Source organism: Notolepis coatsorum, assembly GCF_963971535.1.
Source record: "Notolepis coatsorum genome assembly, chromosome: 15".
Taxonomy (NCBI): domain Eukaryota; kingdom Metazoa; phylum Chordata; class Actinopteri; order Aulopiformes; family Paralepididae; genus Notolepis; species Notolepis coatsorum.
In genome coordinates this window covers 104385741-104400888 of record NC_140179.1, presented here as the reverse complement: position 1 = coordinate 104400888, position 15148 = coordinate 104385741, and the positions used below count along the sequence as shown (strand labels likewise).

Genomic DNA, 15148 nt, shown 5'->3' with positions numbered 1-15148 from the left:
TTCCCGGTTCGATTCCCGCTCCTCCCGGGCAGCGTGTCGATGTGTCCTTGAGCAAGACACTTAACCCCTAACTGCTCCCGATGAGCAGGTTGGCACCTTGCATGGTTGCCTGCGCCGTCGTTGTGTGAATGTAAGGAACAAATTGTAAAGCGCTTTGGATAAAAGCGCTATATAAAAAAGCAGCCATTTACCATGTCAGAAAAATACAAAAAATAAAACATTAACTATAGCCTACACTTAAATAAAATAATGTATTTGAGATTCTCTTAAAATGTATTTATTTTTTTATTCTTAAACTAATTTAATCTATTGAATAACAGTCGTTATTCCTCTTGACTTCTGTCTCACACACACACACAGACACACAGAGCTCCCTCCCCGGGCCCCTGTCCTGTAGGTATTGGCTTGTGTTGCTACACGGACACATTTGTATGTTGCACCATGGTACTTCCTGTCTGACGGACTCAGAGTAGAGACTTAGTAAATAAACAATCCGGCTCTTATTATATGTGAACTAAAGAGTACAATGTTTACACAACAGTCCCCACCCGCTGTTTTATTGTATTTGTACCTGTACTATCCGCTGTCAGCTGTTTATCTCTCTTTGTGAGCTTGATTAAATAGCGTTAGCTCACGTTAGCTAGCGATAGCTCCGCGGCTAATTTTAGCTCACCCTAAACTAAATCAATGACCATGTTCTAAAGCATTCAAGTAGTTTTCACTGCACATAGAAGTAGCCAAACAGCGGGAGCATTTCGGGAGCATATGACCAAAAGCCAGGCAATTTCGAGCCCTTAAGGAATCAAATAGAGTCTGCCATGGCTACATGCTAACGCGCGCAACTGTAGGAAAAACCTGGCAGCGATAAGGGAATCGAAAGTCACAGGAGCCACACGGTTCCAGGCATCGGCCAATTAGGAACCGGTTCCCAACGGGAACCGGTTTTCGATTCCCATCCCTAGTTAGGACATGATATTTCGGGATTAATATACATGGGTATAGAGCAGGTCTTGAGACCACCAAGAGGCGGCGACAGAGACAGGCTCTTGCTACAAAGGGAATGCTTCTATATTCATTTTCTGGATTGTCTAGAGCCTAGAGGCCTCAATGAAGAAAATGTTTTGACCTGTTTCATTTGATTATTTCATTTCATTCGATTGTTTACTATTTTCATTTATCATTCTTTATAATTGAAAGATGGCTTATATGGGTCATGAGTGTTTATGTTTAGAGTTTAAGATGTAGGCCTACTCTGTATAAAATATATATAACTATATATAGATATATCTCTGTGATTTACTGTTTCTTTTTTATTTTTATTTACATGCTTCTTTTTGATTTACATAATTCTTAAAAGGTTGTGCTTGTAAGTGGTATTTTGTACTTTTTTGCAGATCTCTTGTGGGAATGTGTTGTCACTTCCTATGTTGTCACTTCCTGTTTGACTTGTATTTACTAGGGTCACTTACCCTTCATGCTTCATGCAAGCCATTCTGAAGAAGGTGTGTTCACACCGAAACATCATATGATTACAGGCTGCCAATAAATTTGGAAAAACCTGGAGTGCGTGCCTGGACATTGTTTCCCTATTTTTTACAAAAGAGACTATGCAATGGTAATTTCCTCATACAGTAACCCCTGTGATAGACTGCAGTATAATGCTTGTGTTTTTCTGAAAGATTATTTGATTTGAAGTTTACAGTAATTGTTACAGTAAAGAAAAATACATACAGTAAAGCTCTGTATTTTACAGTAAACAAACTATTGTAAAAAAATAATCGCCATTTGGCCAAATAATTTCATCGACGTCACATCTGACCGCCATGTCTACAAGTGCCCTCTCCGGCTGCACAGAGAGAAGACGGCCACCTCCTCCACTTGGAGGTGCTCGTTCAGTTCTAATGTACAGTAAAGATAACAATTACAAAACATATTCACACGCACACCTTCAGTATTTATGAAATATACTGTAACAGACAACAATATAAATTTCACAATTACTGTAATTTCAATATACAGTTACTGTACAGTAAATTACACATATTGACTTACGGATTATCTCTCTTACTGTAAAAAATCAGATAATGGATGCCACCGTTGACCTGTTCAGGTTTGGCTGCCCCACCCTGCCAGCTTCAGCCAGTGTTAAACCTCGCTTTACTGTATTACGTCATCAACAATTGTGATTATAATTTCATTTGAGACAGATGTTCTTCTGCCTCCTTGACCACGACTCCGTCCATGACCCTGTCCTTCGTTGCCAACCTCAGCTGCACCAACTTGCTCCATTGCTTTATTGTATTGCAATGCTACTCAACTGGGCAAGGTTGTTGAAGGTAATGAGGCATTAGTACAAACACCTGTTGAATTGATTTAGTGATCTGTCTTTGTAGCAATAAGCAATTGAACATTGATGTAGTATTAGGTGGCTGTATTCTGAGAATGGAGCATATGATTTTGAGTTTGGCACTTTGTATTAAGAGTTCTGTACTTTAGATGTAAGCATAGCATTTAGTATCTTAGAGTATGAATTTTGAAAGTCAGTTTGGCAATTTGCATTTTGAGTTTTGCCCATTGAAACTCTGATGTGCAAAAGGCATCAAAGCAGTCGTAAAAAAATGTAACTTGTTGAAAATGACTACAATATGGGACCTTTAAAACTATATCCGTTTCAAACCGTATCATTCAAATGTAACAACCTCAGAATGCTTGGTCTCTTTTAAACAAGAAAAGATGATTGCGGTGCTTCTGAGTGATCAGTCTAAGTACAATGCCCTGAACACACATTTTAATTTCACTACATACAGTACTTAAATCAGAATCAGAAAGGTCTTTATTGCCAAGTAGTTTTCACATACAAGGAATTTGATTTGGTTGTTTTTGCTGCGACATTGACGGACAAACAATTATGGTTGAATAAAAAATAAAAAGGGTGGAATAAAATTAAATGGGATGTGGTTGAATGTGGATTTTCCCAGGGCATTGTATTTAGAATTATCACTCAGAAGCACCGCAATCATCTCCTTTTGTTTAAAGGAGACATTCTGAGGTTGTTACATTTTAATGATAGTTTGAAACAGGTATCGTTTTAAAGGTCCCATATTGTAGTCCTTTTCAACAAATTAAATAGGTATTTGAGGTCCACTAAACATGTCTTTAGATTATGCATTCTAGCTATATATTATATACCACTCTGTTTCAGTCCTGTTCCCAAGCCCTGTTTCTGTGTCTGTAGATTAGATAGATTAGATTACCGGTAGATCAGAAAGGTCTTTATTGCGAGAGGGGCTAACTACTATTAAACGGTGAACAAAAATTTCCCAAAAGGTCTATCGCATAAAAAGATAATCTAGGGAACAGGGATGTATAGAAATTAATTACTGGCTTTATCCAATCTGTGGACTAATGTTCTGGAAATATATGCAAATTAACATATATTTATGTAGACAATGCATATTCAAACATAACATTTCCAAAAATCTTTTACACGGAAAATAATTGTCTCAATGTAAGTAATGAACTGGGAAAGTGGGGGGGTTATATTTATTATGCAAAAAGTTTTACCCTTTTCAAATTTCCAGGTGGATCCAAAAAAGGTCCCCTGCTATATTCTGCTCCCCTCACGTAATTTGCTCACGGCTCGGGCTGTGGTTGATAGAGACATGATCGTAATCAGGTTATTGTGCTCTATCCCGAACACATAGAGACACCCCCGGGTCCATCAGAGCTTCCTACGCTGAGCTATCATAACTGTCGCACACCTACCGCATAATACCTCAGAAAAACCGCAACAGTGAGGCATTCACCGGTTGGGGGGTAGATGCGCAAAAGTTATGATACCTCAGCGTAGGAAGGTCCGATCGACTCGGGAGTTGTCTCTACGTGTTCAGGAGACTCAGTTAGCAGTTAGTCAAACGTTAGCATGGCGATGTCTCTAAACCCCAGACAACACAACCTACAAGCGAATCTATGAAGGGGAGCAAAGTATGGCAGGAGACTTATTTTGCAAAAACTACGTTTTTTAACAAATGCACTCCATACCTTCAGCAGGTGATTCAATTCAATTCAATTCAAAACCCGTTATTAGTCCCGCAAGGGGCAATTTAGAGCATGATATGGCAAACAGCTGCATTTCTACACATTCAAGACAAAACAAGACAAAACAGGGACAAGAGACATACATGACACTTCAAAGTAGGGATGCACGATATGAAAATTGGCCGCCGATACCGATACCGATTGTTCAACTAACACTATCGGCCGATACCGATACCGATATTTGTATATTTGTATATAAGTATTTGTAAAAAAATATATATATTTTTTTTTTTTTTTTTTTTTTTTTTAATGAAACTACTGTATATTTGTATGTGTATGTTTGTATTTGTAGGCCTCTTAACTTACTTAAAAAAAGGAAACATCAAGAAATATGTTTATGGTATCACTATCTCTCTCCCAGTATCGTCTTGCGGCCTGCAGAGGGATACTATTTTCTCAACCAGAGCTTTCAACCAATGCAATGGAACCATTCTTGCGGCCTGCAGCGGGATACTATTCTCTCAACCAGAGCTTTCAACCAATGCAATGGAACCATTTTGATTGACAGTCGATTCGGCCAATTACGCCACACCGCTAGCACCCACCTCCTGCTGTCCTTACCACCAATCGGCAAGCGTTTATACATTTTTCTACTTCCGGGCATGCCGCCATTGTTCTGTTTGCGAGAGCAGAACACACTTAACTTAGCTACGTTAGCTGCCCGGCCCGCCGACCGGCGCTCCACGCATGACCAAATGAGACATAATGATTTTACTGCAACAAATGTTATAATAAAACAAAGCCTTTCTATACATTTGTCTGGTTGAAAACTTTATTAACAGATTGCAGAATGTGTAGTTGGGTACGGAATGAGCAACGGAATGGAACCGAGCTATGAACGGACTAACGGAGTAATGCCTTGTTTACTGCTATCTTCGGGTAAATAATATGCTTGTTATTGAACGTGTAACACTTCATTTTAACAGCAGATACTTTCTTAAATGCCATCTTCCCGAGAGAGGGTGTTGACGGGGAGTTGTGTTATTAATAGCATTGAACAGCTAACCGAAAGCTAGCGTTAACTATTGTTAAAGGTTTAGCCATAACGTTACCTTGGCTAAAGTTGGGGCTATTCATAATGCAGCAATAATGGCTGCAGACCTGCAAGCAAAGTACAGCAAGTTGACAAAGGAGTATTCCAACGCAAATCACATTTTCACCAGTAACGTTAGTCTTGCATCTCCCGGTAGCTAATGAACGGACTCGGAGTAATGCCTTGCTGCTATGGGTAATAATAATATGCTGATGTTATTGTCCGTGTAACACTAACTATATAACGCTAATGCCACAAAACGAATGCCTTGTTAATCATAAGTAGTTACTTCATGCAGTAGCTTGTGTGCGTGTGGGGGACGGCGGGCGTTGTGCAGGTAGGTCGCGAGTGAACTATTTTTTTTTGCCTTTTGACGCTACACAAATAATAAATAAATAAATAAATGGGTATTTATCGGCGACTGCTATCGGCACATTTGAGCTTATCGGCCGATAGGCCGATAGCAGTCAACAAGGCACTTATCGGCCGATACCGATACCCGACCGATATATCGGTGCACCCCTACTTCAAAGCACAAGAGACATGACACTGCCAGAATGGGATCCCTACACTGTTGATTTGTCAAGTCCAATAAATAAATAGATTCGGTCAGTACAAAAAAAGTGCACTTTCGTTCAAAAATGTTAAAATCAAGGGGTCAAAGAGTGCATGTTAGTAAACTGACCTTTCCTTGTACTGTGGCCATTCACCAGTTGAATGGCCTCTGGTACAAACCCAAACTTTCTTCTGTGTGTTTTACAGGCAGGCTGTCTAAAGTGCTTTCCTGAGGGCAGCAGGTCAACACACACATGAAGGACGATGTGTTTTGTCATGATGATGTCTGGGGTCATCAATTATTTGATGTACTTTCTTGAGCACTGTGAAACTGCATTAGGGATCTTTGTGTTCTGCCTGTAATTTTTGAGCTAAGGTTGACAACACCTTGCAGTTTGTTCTCGTCTCTTTGACAGAGGGATGTGAACCAGCATACAAATGAAAAGGTTAGAATACTCTCAATAAAGGAAGAATAAAACGTTGTCAGAATTCTCTGGTCAAGAATTCTCTAGAAGAGTTTAGTTTACGAATACAGTACAGACACTGATGAGACTTTTTTATTATAACATCTGTGTTGTTGTCGCTAAATTTAAGTTTGTCATCAAACACAGTTCTGGACAATTTCCATCTCAGCTCCGTGGATGGTTGTTGGGGCGACGTCTATGTGTTTTGGTGAGATAATCATTGCTTTGGCTTTGGATACATTTAAATCCAGAAAACAGCCATCACACCAGTCTACAAAGTCTTGTATTATGGGTCCATGCGATTTCTCTGACTGACTGAGAAGGGTTAGGATAATACTGTCGTCAGCACATTTGTACATAACCACTAATAAGCTACAAAACCAAAAGGTCTATCATATCAAAACATAATCTAGGGATGCATCGGTATAATAAAATCACATCTAGAATTTTGGGGCTTTGGCCCAAGGACTATTTGCATAACAAAGAAAATAAACTATTCGGGCCGAACTGGTCTCGTGATGCCTGTATGCTCGCTAGCTAACATCAACCTGTTGATATGATTATTTATCCAACCAGGCAACTCGCTTTTACATTGAACGTAGCATGTCATTGGCATTTTCACAAACACTGCAACATGTACAAAGCAATAACAGTAGCAACCAAACGAAAACACAAGTGTTCACATTCTTACCTGCATAGGGTGAAGTGAAGAATCACAGTCGAGAATGCAGCTGTGGCCGCGTCCTCGACCGACAAGAACCTTGGTGTTGTCCTCGACGACCAGTTAAACTTCTCTGCTCACATCGCAGCGACCACCAGAACCTGAAGATCAGAAGCTGCAGATCAGAACCAGAACCTGCAGATTCCTCCTGAGCAACACCAGAAGGATCCGTCCCTTCCTGACCAAAGACACAACAGTCATCCCCCGCCTCGACTAGAGCAACGCACTGCTTGCTGGCCTCCCGGTCACTGCCCCCAAGCCTCTTCAACTCATCCAGAACGCACTTATGCCCATATATGGATACTTTATTCCAGAGTGTTTGATTATTGCCACTAAGGTTATTAATCTAGCTACTAACTGGGGAGACTGATGGTTTTCAGATAAAGGGACTATTTTATTTTGAACATTCTTATTTACTAATAAAAACTATTTAAATTGTGTTAAGTGCGTCTTACTTTCATATTGCCATAGCCTACTTGGTAACTGTTTTATAAAAGCAATAGCTCACTCCAGGACCAGGCATATGGTTATTATATCACAGCTAAATAAATAGCTAGCTGGTGTTATCAATGTAATATCAATGGCTCAGTTGTGGACTACAAGAGGAATCATAACATACGGTTATCCTATAACCATAGTTATATGAGTATAGCGAGCGCTCTGCTCGTAGTGGAACCTTATCCCTTTCAATCTAATTCTGAATACAATTTCTCCACATGTACACAGAAACGAGTAGGAGAACACATTCAGTTGCATTATTAAACATGGGATATTGGTTATAATGGTCATATTGCCTTTTAAATTAAGATTATGTACCAGGCGAGGGTAAAAATATGATATTTTCCTTCATTGTATCTCCATTTACTCTGGAATGGTAATAGATGTGGGTTTACTTACACTGGATCCATTATGTCCTAGCTTGTTACCTATCAAAGGAGACCAGAAACATGCATATAGGCCTTATGGTTCAGGAGCTATCATGATTCATTTGGGGCACGTAATTTCGGACAGGAGGCCTGAAAAATATGCTTGGTAGTGTTATAAAATGGGTGATAGCACACATTTGGAGGCAACTGCTGCATTGCTATCACATCTTTTCTAGCAGCAGGGGTGTATACCTTCCCAAAAATCACTATGAACGTTAGTCCCCCAAGATGGTAACGACCAACCCTACTGGCTCACGGCCCATTAGGTTTGGAGTGCAGTTGCTTGGTTTCACCTCATAGGCATCCGAAAATACTGTGTTACAAATTACACTATTATACTGTATATATATTCTGTTTGGCAAAAAACTAAATTAAATTCCATAAACAATCTTAACAAAAATATCAAATTACCCATATTCACTTCTATAACAAATATGAAAATAAAACACATTATAATCACACAGTATCATTCTTAACATTCAAATAGGGCTTTAGTGACCTTAGAACAACATGTAACTGTGTTGTGTTATTATAATAACAATCACAGCAGCCAGACTCACCTTATATAGCTGAACTGGTGGCGTGAATATTAAAGGCAACCAACTTGTGTTCAGCTTTTCGTTCAGCGTTTCTCTGATTGGCCACACGGCCAATCAATCAATCCACTAGCACACGCCCTTGCGGCGCGGCAGAAGCGCTGGTCGAACCAGCGGTGTTCTGTTGTGTGACTGTACTACAGCGGTGTTCTGTTGTGTGACTGTACTAAACTCTTCCACCACATGACCGACATTTGACATACAGTACACCTCCTATCTATGTTGGGATTATGTTTGGTCATGACAAAACAATAAAAATCGCTACCGTTAGTAATGCTGCCACCACCCACTTCAATGACAGAGCTCTCATATTTGCGAATGCATAAACTATATCTTAAATTATGGCGATGTGTCTAATATGGCTGTCGCGAAGTCATTGATAAGCGACAGCCATATTAGACACATAGCTATAATTTAAGATATAGTTTATGCATTCGCAAAATATGAGAGCTGTCATTGAAGGGCTTCGTTCTACAACGGAGCACGGTCGCTGCTGCTGGAGCTGGACCGAGTAGAGCCGGCGGCGGTGCACGGAAGCCGGGGACAAACCACCGCATCGCCCCGCTGACGTTAAAAACGCGAAATAACGTTACAGCTTACAGTTCTAGACACCCAGAGTTTCTAGTTACAGTAGTGACGCGTGAATCGAGATAGTCCTAACACTGTAACAGTGTTTATTATTAAGAGTCAGATAGTCCTAACAGTGTTTATAGTCCTAACACAGTGTTTATTAGTAAGAGTCAGATAGTCCTAACAGTGTTTATTAGTAAGAGTCAGATAGTCGTAACAGTGTTTATTATTAAGAGTCCTAACAGTGTTTATTATTAATTAACGTCATAAACGAACTACCAGATGTATTTTCTAGTTCAGCGCATTTCATAACTGTATGGGCTTTGTTTATACATGTACAGTGACGAGTGAATCTACCGTTGGTTGTTAAAAACGCGAAACATAAATCAGTCAGCAGCGCTCCACTGCTACCGCAGCTGAACACAAGTGCGTTGGAACAGCAGCCCAACACAACACAAGTTGGTTGCCCGCGCGCCTATTGCTTAATGACAGCCCTACAGTGCTGCTTTTGCTTCCGCGTTTTCCCTGATTGGCTGCGCCATGCCCCGCGGCAGGCGCGGCAACCGCAGAGCAGAGCGGCAGAGCGCAAGCGAAATTAGGTAACCGCCCAAGTAATCCGCCATGATTTTCATTCGGCGCTTCAGCTCACCTGGCAGAGCAGCGGTCCTGCGGTCCTGCGGTTCGTTGTTGACGAGTTCGAATCCCATGACATTTTTTTTTTTAACGTGATTTTTTTTTTAACGTGTATTCTTTCGCCGGTTAAGGTTAGGCATGGTTAAGGTTAAGGTTAAGGTTAGGCATTGTTTCGGAGTTGGTTAAGGTTAGAACGGTTAAGTTTAGGCGCTGTTAAGGAGCTGGTTAAGGTTAGAGTTTGTCTAAGAGAATGGCAATATTCTTTCTATGGTTAAGGTTAGGCATGGTTAAGGTTAAGGTTAAGGTTAGGCATTGTTTCGGAGTTGGTTAAGGTTAGAACGGTTAAGTTTAGGCGCTGTTAAGGAGCTGGTTAAGGTTAGAGTTTGTCTTAGAGACAGCCTATTTCCGCACTGCCGCTCTCCCGCGTTGCCGCGGTCACATGGTCAAATTGTCACATTCTTGCACTGTAGGGCTGTCATTAAGCAACACGCTGCCCGCGCTGCCGCTCGCTTGCGCTCCTTGGATTTCATTTGGGACGTGGGACGACTGCGCTTGCCTGCGCGTGGGGGCGGGGCCAATCAGAGAAAAGCCGAACACAAGTTGGTTGCCTTTAATATTCACGCGAACTGGTGTGGATTAGCTAGAAGGCTACTAGGCCTACAGCCTTTCATTCCACATAGAACAACGTGTTGAAAAGAAACAGACACAAACATCTCCATACCTGTGTTCCACACATCAGATGCACATCACTGGGTTTGGTGTAAAGCAGCTTGGTTTCAGCTGATCAACAGAACAGAACTTGACTGCAGTCAGCTGGAGCTCTGGAGCTGAGAGGAGAGAGAGCTAACAGGAGCTAGCATTAGCCTACTTTCTCTCAGACTAAACTAATACAAAGTGGGTTAGTGGTCTTGGATCCGAACACAATGTACACAGGATGAGTGGAATGTTTTGCGGAACATGTAGCAACAAGTAGATACCGTTTAAAACACGAATGACAACTTTTATAAGCGTTTAACAGGCGGAGAAGCTTCAGCTCACGTCACGTTCAGACACGAGTAGGGTATATCTGCAGAGCCGCACAACGGCTTCGGCCCGGGGCTTGTACCTACTGCGCATGCGGATGAGGGGGGGCTCTCTCGCTCTCTTTCTCTCGCTCTCTCTCTCTCTCTCTCTCTCTCTCTCTCTCTCTCTCTCTCTCTCTCTCTCTCGCTCTCTCGCTCTCTCTCTCTCTCTCTCTCTCTCTCTCTCCTTGTTTACGACATACACAACATCGTCTTGTGTTACATTTGTGATTAATTGATTGATTTATTGATTGATTGATTGATTGATTGATTGAAGGGGATGCAGACCAGAGAAAGACTTTCGTCTTGTTTACATCAGGGTCCCCCATTTTCAATTCATCATAACATATGACATACTACATGACATACAGATAGACAGTACTGTAATGTAAAATATACCAGCCATTGGATTACTGTTTTCTAAATTGGGGAGGCTTTTAATCGTCAAGGTAAGAGGATTTCAAGTCATGGTATCCATAAACTTCAATCGGTTCGGATCTTTTGAATGAATGAGAATGTAAACAAACACAGCGTCACATTGAAATCACTGGCTGCGCTCAGAGAGGAGTGGTTGGGCAAAAAAAATAGTTCAGAGTATATTTGCTTATAAAACGTAATTGTCTAATTCAATTATTTTTTTTATTTCTCCACGTGGTGAATACACAGGTCACAACATGTTTACATGAACGTTTTGGAGTTGTATTTGGAGTGTATTCTGCAATCTGTTAATAAACTTTTCAATCAATCAATCAAACTATACACTGTAAGGGAACGCCAGGCTCCGGCCCCGCCTCACTTCCAGTGATGAAGCTAAGCTATGCTAACGGAGCGACTGTTCCCTAAGCTAAATGCACGCACAGAGACAAAAAAGGTATGTATCTTCTTGTCTAACTCCAGGGAAGATGTTAAATAAGCTAATTTCCCAAAATGTTGGAGTTTTCCTTTAAGTTTGTAACATACAACAAGATATGCAAATATGGTTAGAGTTACATAGATGGAGAGACTGTTAATTAACTGGTTAGAGTTACATCAGAATCAGTAAATAAGTTTCAAGTTCAAGTTTCTTTATTAGTTGTCATACAGAAGTACAGAATACTTTAATACAAAATGCTTCTTTCTGTTACGCTCCAGAGACTGTGCTAGACACAAAATAGATAAGTATAAAATAAAATACGTATAGCAAGTATAAAATAGAAGTCACATACGTAGGCACAAGTGTTCAGTATGTACATATGTACAATGTTAAATGCAGAGTAGAAGTAACTGAGTTACTATACAATATACTATATAGTGCAAAGCAGAAGTGGGATGAGGTACAATTTAGGTACAATTTACAGTAAGGTGTAATGAGGTATGGGTTGTAGTGCAAATTCTTTACCAATAAATATAAAGTGTGTTTAGGTGTTCTAAAGTGTGTAAAGAGGGTGCTGCAGTGAGTTGTTTGTTTAAAGTGAGTGTGTGCGTGTGGATGTGTGTGCTGTGGGTGCATTTGATGGTTGTTACAGTACATAGTGTTATTGTTCGTTGAGCATCCTGATGGCCTGGGGATAGAAGCTTCTTCTGAGTCTTTCTGTGCTTGCCATGAGACTCCGGTATCGCTTGCCTGACCACAGCAGTTCAAAGAGGCAGTTGTTTGGGTGGCTGGAGTGTTTGATAATTCTCTTAGCCTTACCCATGCACAGCTTGTTGTAAATGTTCTGGAGAGTGGGAAGCCCCCCTCCAATTGTGCGTTCGGCTGAACGGGCCACTCTCTGTAGTCTGCTACAGTCTTGTGCGGTGCTATTCCCAAACCAGGAGGTGATATTGCCAGTCAGGATGCTCTCTATTGTACATGAGTAGAAGTTCTTAAGGATCTTCTGACTGACTTGGAACTTCCTTAGGCGCCTGAGGAAGTAGAGGCGTTGTCGTGCCTTCTTCACAACACTGTCAATGTGTGTGGTCCATGTCAAGTCCTCGGATATGTGGACTCCGAGGTACTTAAAACTGTTCACTCTCTCAACCGGTGCCCCGTCGATGCTGAGGGGGCTGTAGTCCCTGACCCCCGACCTCCTAAAGTCCACAATCATCTCCTTTGTTTTGCTGACGTTCAGGGAGAGGCTGTTCTCTTGACACCATCCCGCTAGGACCTTGACCTCTTCCAGGTAGGCCCTCTCGTCGTTTGCAGAGATCAGGCCCACCACTACTTTGTCGTCAGCAAATTTGATGATTGTGTTGTTGTTCCGCTGTGCCACACAGTCATGTGTGTACAGGGAGTAGAGGAGGGTTGAATAAAATTATATGGGATATAAACTAAATTAAATATAGCACATATATAAAATAGGAATAGGCCAGGGCTGTACAACTGGGCAGATGTGGTCAATTATATACACTAATTAGAATGAGTAAAAATGCAGTGGGCAAGTATATAGTCCAGTAGGGTGTGTTAATGTAACTTGTCACTGAGGCAGAAGTGCGCGCGGATGTGCACGCGCGGACACAAAAATGCGTTCACAATTGTCACTGGACTCGTCGCGGCGGCCGGCACTTATCACCTAGACTTTGCATAATAATAGGATACCGATAGCATAACAACGCACTCCTCTCCTCCACTACCGCCTCTCCACCAGCGTCAATGAGTCCTCGGAGCAGCCGCCCAGCTCCTCTCCTCCACTACCGCCTCTCCACCAGCGTCATGAGTCCTCGGAGCAGCCGCCCAGCTCCTCTCCTCCACTACCGCCTCTCCACCAGCGTCATGAGTCCTCGGAGCAGCCGCCCAGCTCCTCTCCTCCACTACCGCCTCTCCACCAGCGTCATGAGTCCTCGGAGCAGCCGCGCAGCTCCGGGGGGGAGTCGCTGAAGGAAACTGTCCTTCTGTGAACTAACTCTAAGTTACATTGTTAATTTAGTTTGTATTTACTTTTCTAGTGTAAGTTAATTCAATTAAAGAAATTGTAACTACAATTACATTTAAAACATTTATGCATAATAATCATCTGTTCTGTGCGCATATGAGGGAACATGTATGCGCGTGCGCGGGAGCGCGCGTGCACGTGGCGTTTGGGCATTTCCCATATTACGACTGCACCACTTGTCCCGAGCCTTGTTGATGAGGCTCACTGCAGAGGGGAAGAAACTGTTCTTGTGGGGTGAGGTTTTGGCCCTGATGGACCACAGCCTCCTTCCAGAGGGGAGTGACTCAAACAGGTTGTGACCGGGGTGGTAGGGGTCGGCCACAATCTTACCTGCACACTTCAGAGTTCTGGAGGCGTACAGGTCCTGGAGAGATGGCAGATTGCAGCCGATCACCTTCTCAGCAGAGTGGATGACACGCTGCAGCCTGCCTTTGTCCTTGGCTGCAGCGTACCCAGGGGTGTAAAAAGTACCCAGAAATTATACTTAAGTAAAAGTATGGGTACTGTCTCAAAATCTGACTCACGTAAAAGTCAGAGTATCTGGCTAAAAACACACTTGAGTAAAAGTCAAAAAGTCCTACTTTTAAATGTACTTGAGTACTAAAAAGTAAAAGTAATTTTTTTTTTTTTTTTTAAGGGATTCCATCATCGGCCAAGTTTTCATTTTAACTATACATTGCACCAGGTGAGTTAGTTGAAGAGGTGAGCCAATTAGTGAAATCATCAGCTGGTGTTTAGGCAAGGCTGGAATGAAACCAAGCATACACTCTGTCCACAATGGAATGTGTTCTGCGATAGACAATGCTGAAATGAAAGAACAGAGGACATTTAATTTAATAATGTAATTTATCAGCTATCTGTGATAGGAGTGCACTCCCTGCAAGAAGAATCACATATTAGTTGTTTCTCATGAGTGGGATTCATCCAAAAACTGAGATAAGAGTGTTCTTCATTACTGGAAAAGATTCACTCGGAGGCGCTTTAACAATGGATCACTAGAAGGCTTGCCAGGGGCAAGGTCATCTCTTTAGACTGAGGAATTTAACAGTCAGTTTTCCAAACACCCCACCCCACACATCAATCCCCACCACATCCCCATCCAAGACACACACCCAGACTTGTCACTGACTATTCTTCTGATAGCAGGTGTTTAATCAAAGATCCCCGCTTTCTAGTCTTGCACAAGGACCAATCAGCATGGGTATGGGCGGGTTCATTTTCCATTGATGGGGATTTGATTGGCTGTTTACCTGCGGTCGCAGGATTAATAACGTTAGTTTGACCAGATAAACAATTAAAAAATACTCATTAAAATGATTGGACCTGCAAGATTTGTACTTTGTACTTTGTGTAATATTCATGCTTTGAATATATCTTTACTATATTATTCATGCTGTGAATATATCATTTACGACAGGCGCGCCAGGCGCACCTTGCTTATGTATACCTGACCAGGGGTCCTGACAGGCAGTTGGCTGCCAGCCGTGAATGGAGTTACACTCATGCTGAACGATACTTACCTTTGAATAAATATATAAACGCTATCTCTTCGTCCTGAAGATTATTCTATATAAATCGAATACGACATGGTGTCAGAAGC

At 41.7% G+C, this 15148-nt stretch overlaps 1 long non-coding RNA gene across 1 annotated transcript in view; it reads right to left on the bottom strand.

Moving 5' to 3' along the window:
• The window catches only part of LOC311241359, a 29116-nt gene extending 18663 nt beyond the window's left edge, over positions 1-10453 (bottom strand). The window contains exons 1-2 of the long non-coding RNA XR_014620530.1: positions 10318-10453; positions 6842-6972 (exon numbers count right to left, since the gene is read on the bottom strand). This is a non-coding gene — a long non-coding RNA (uncharacterized lncRNA). The remainder of the gene's footprint in view (positions 1-6841; positions 6973-10317) is intronic.
• Between the last annotated feature and the right edge of the window lie 4695 nt (positions 10454-15148).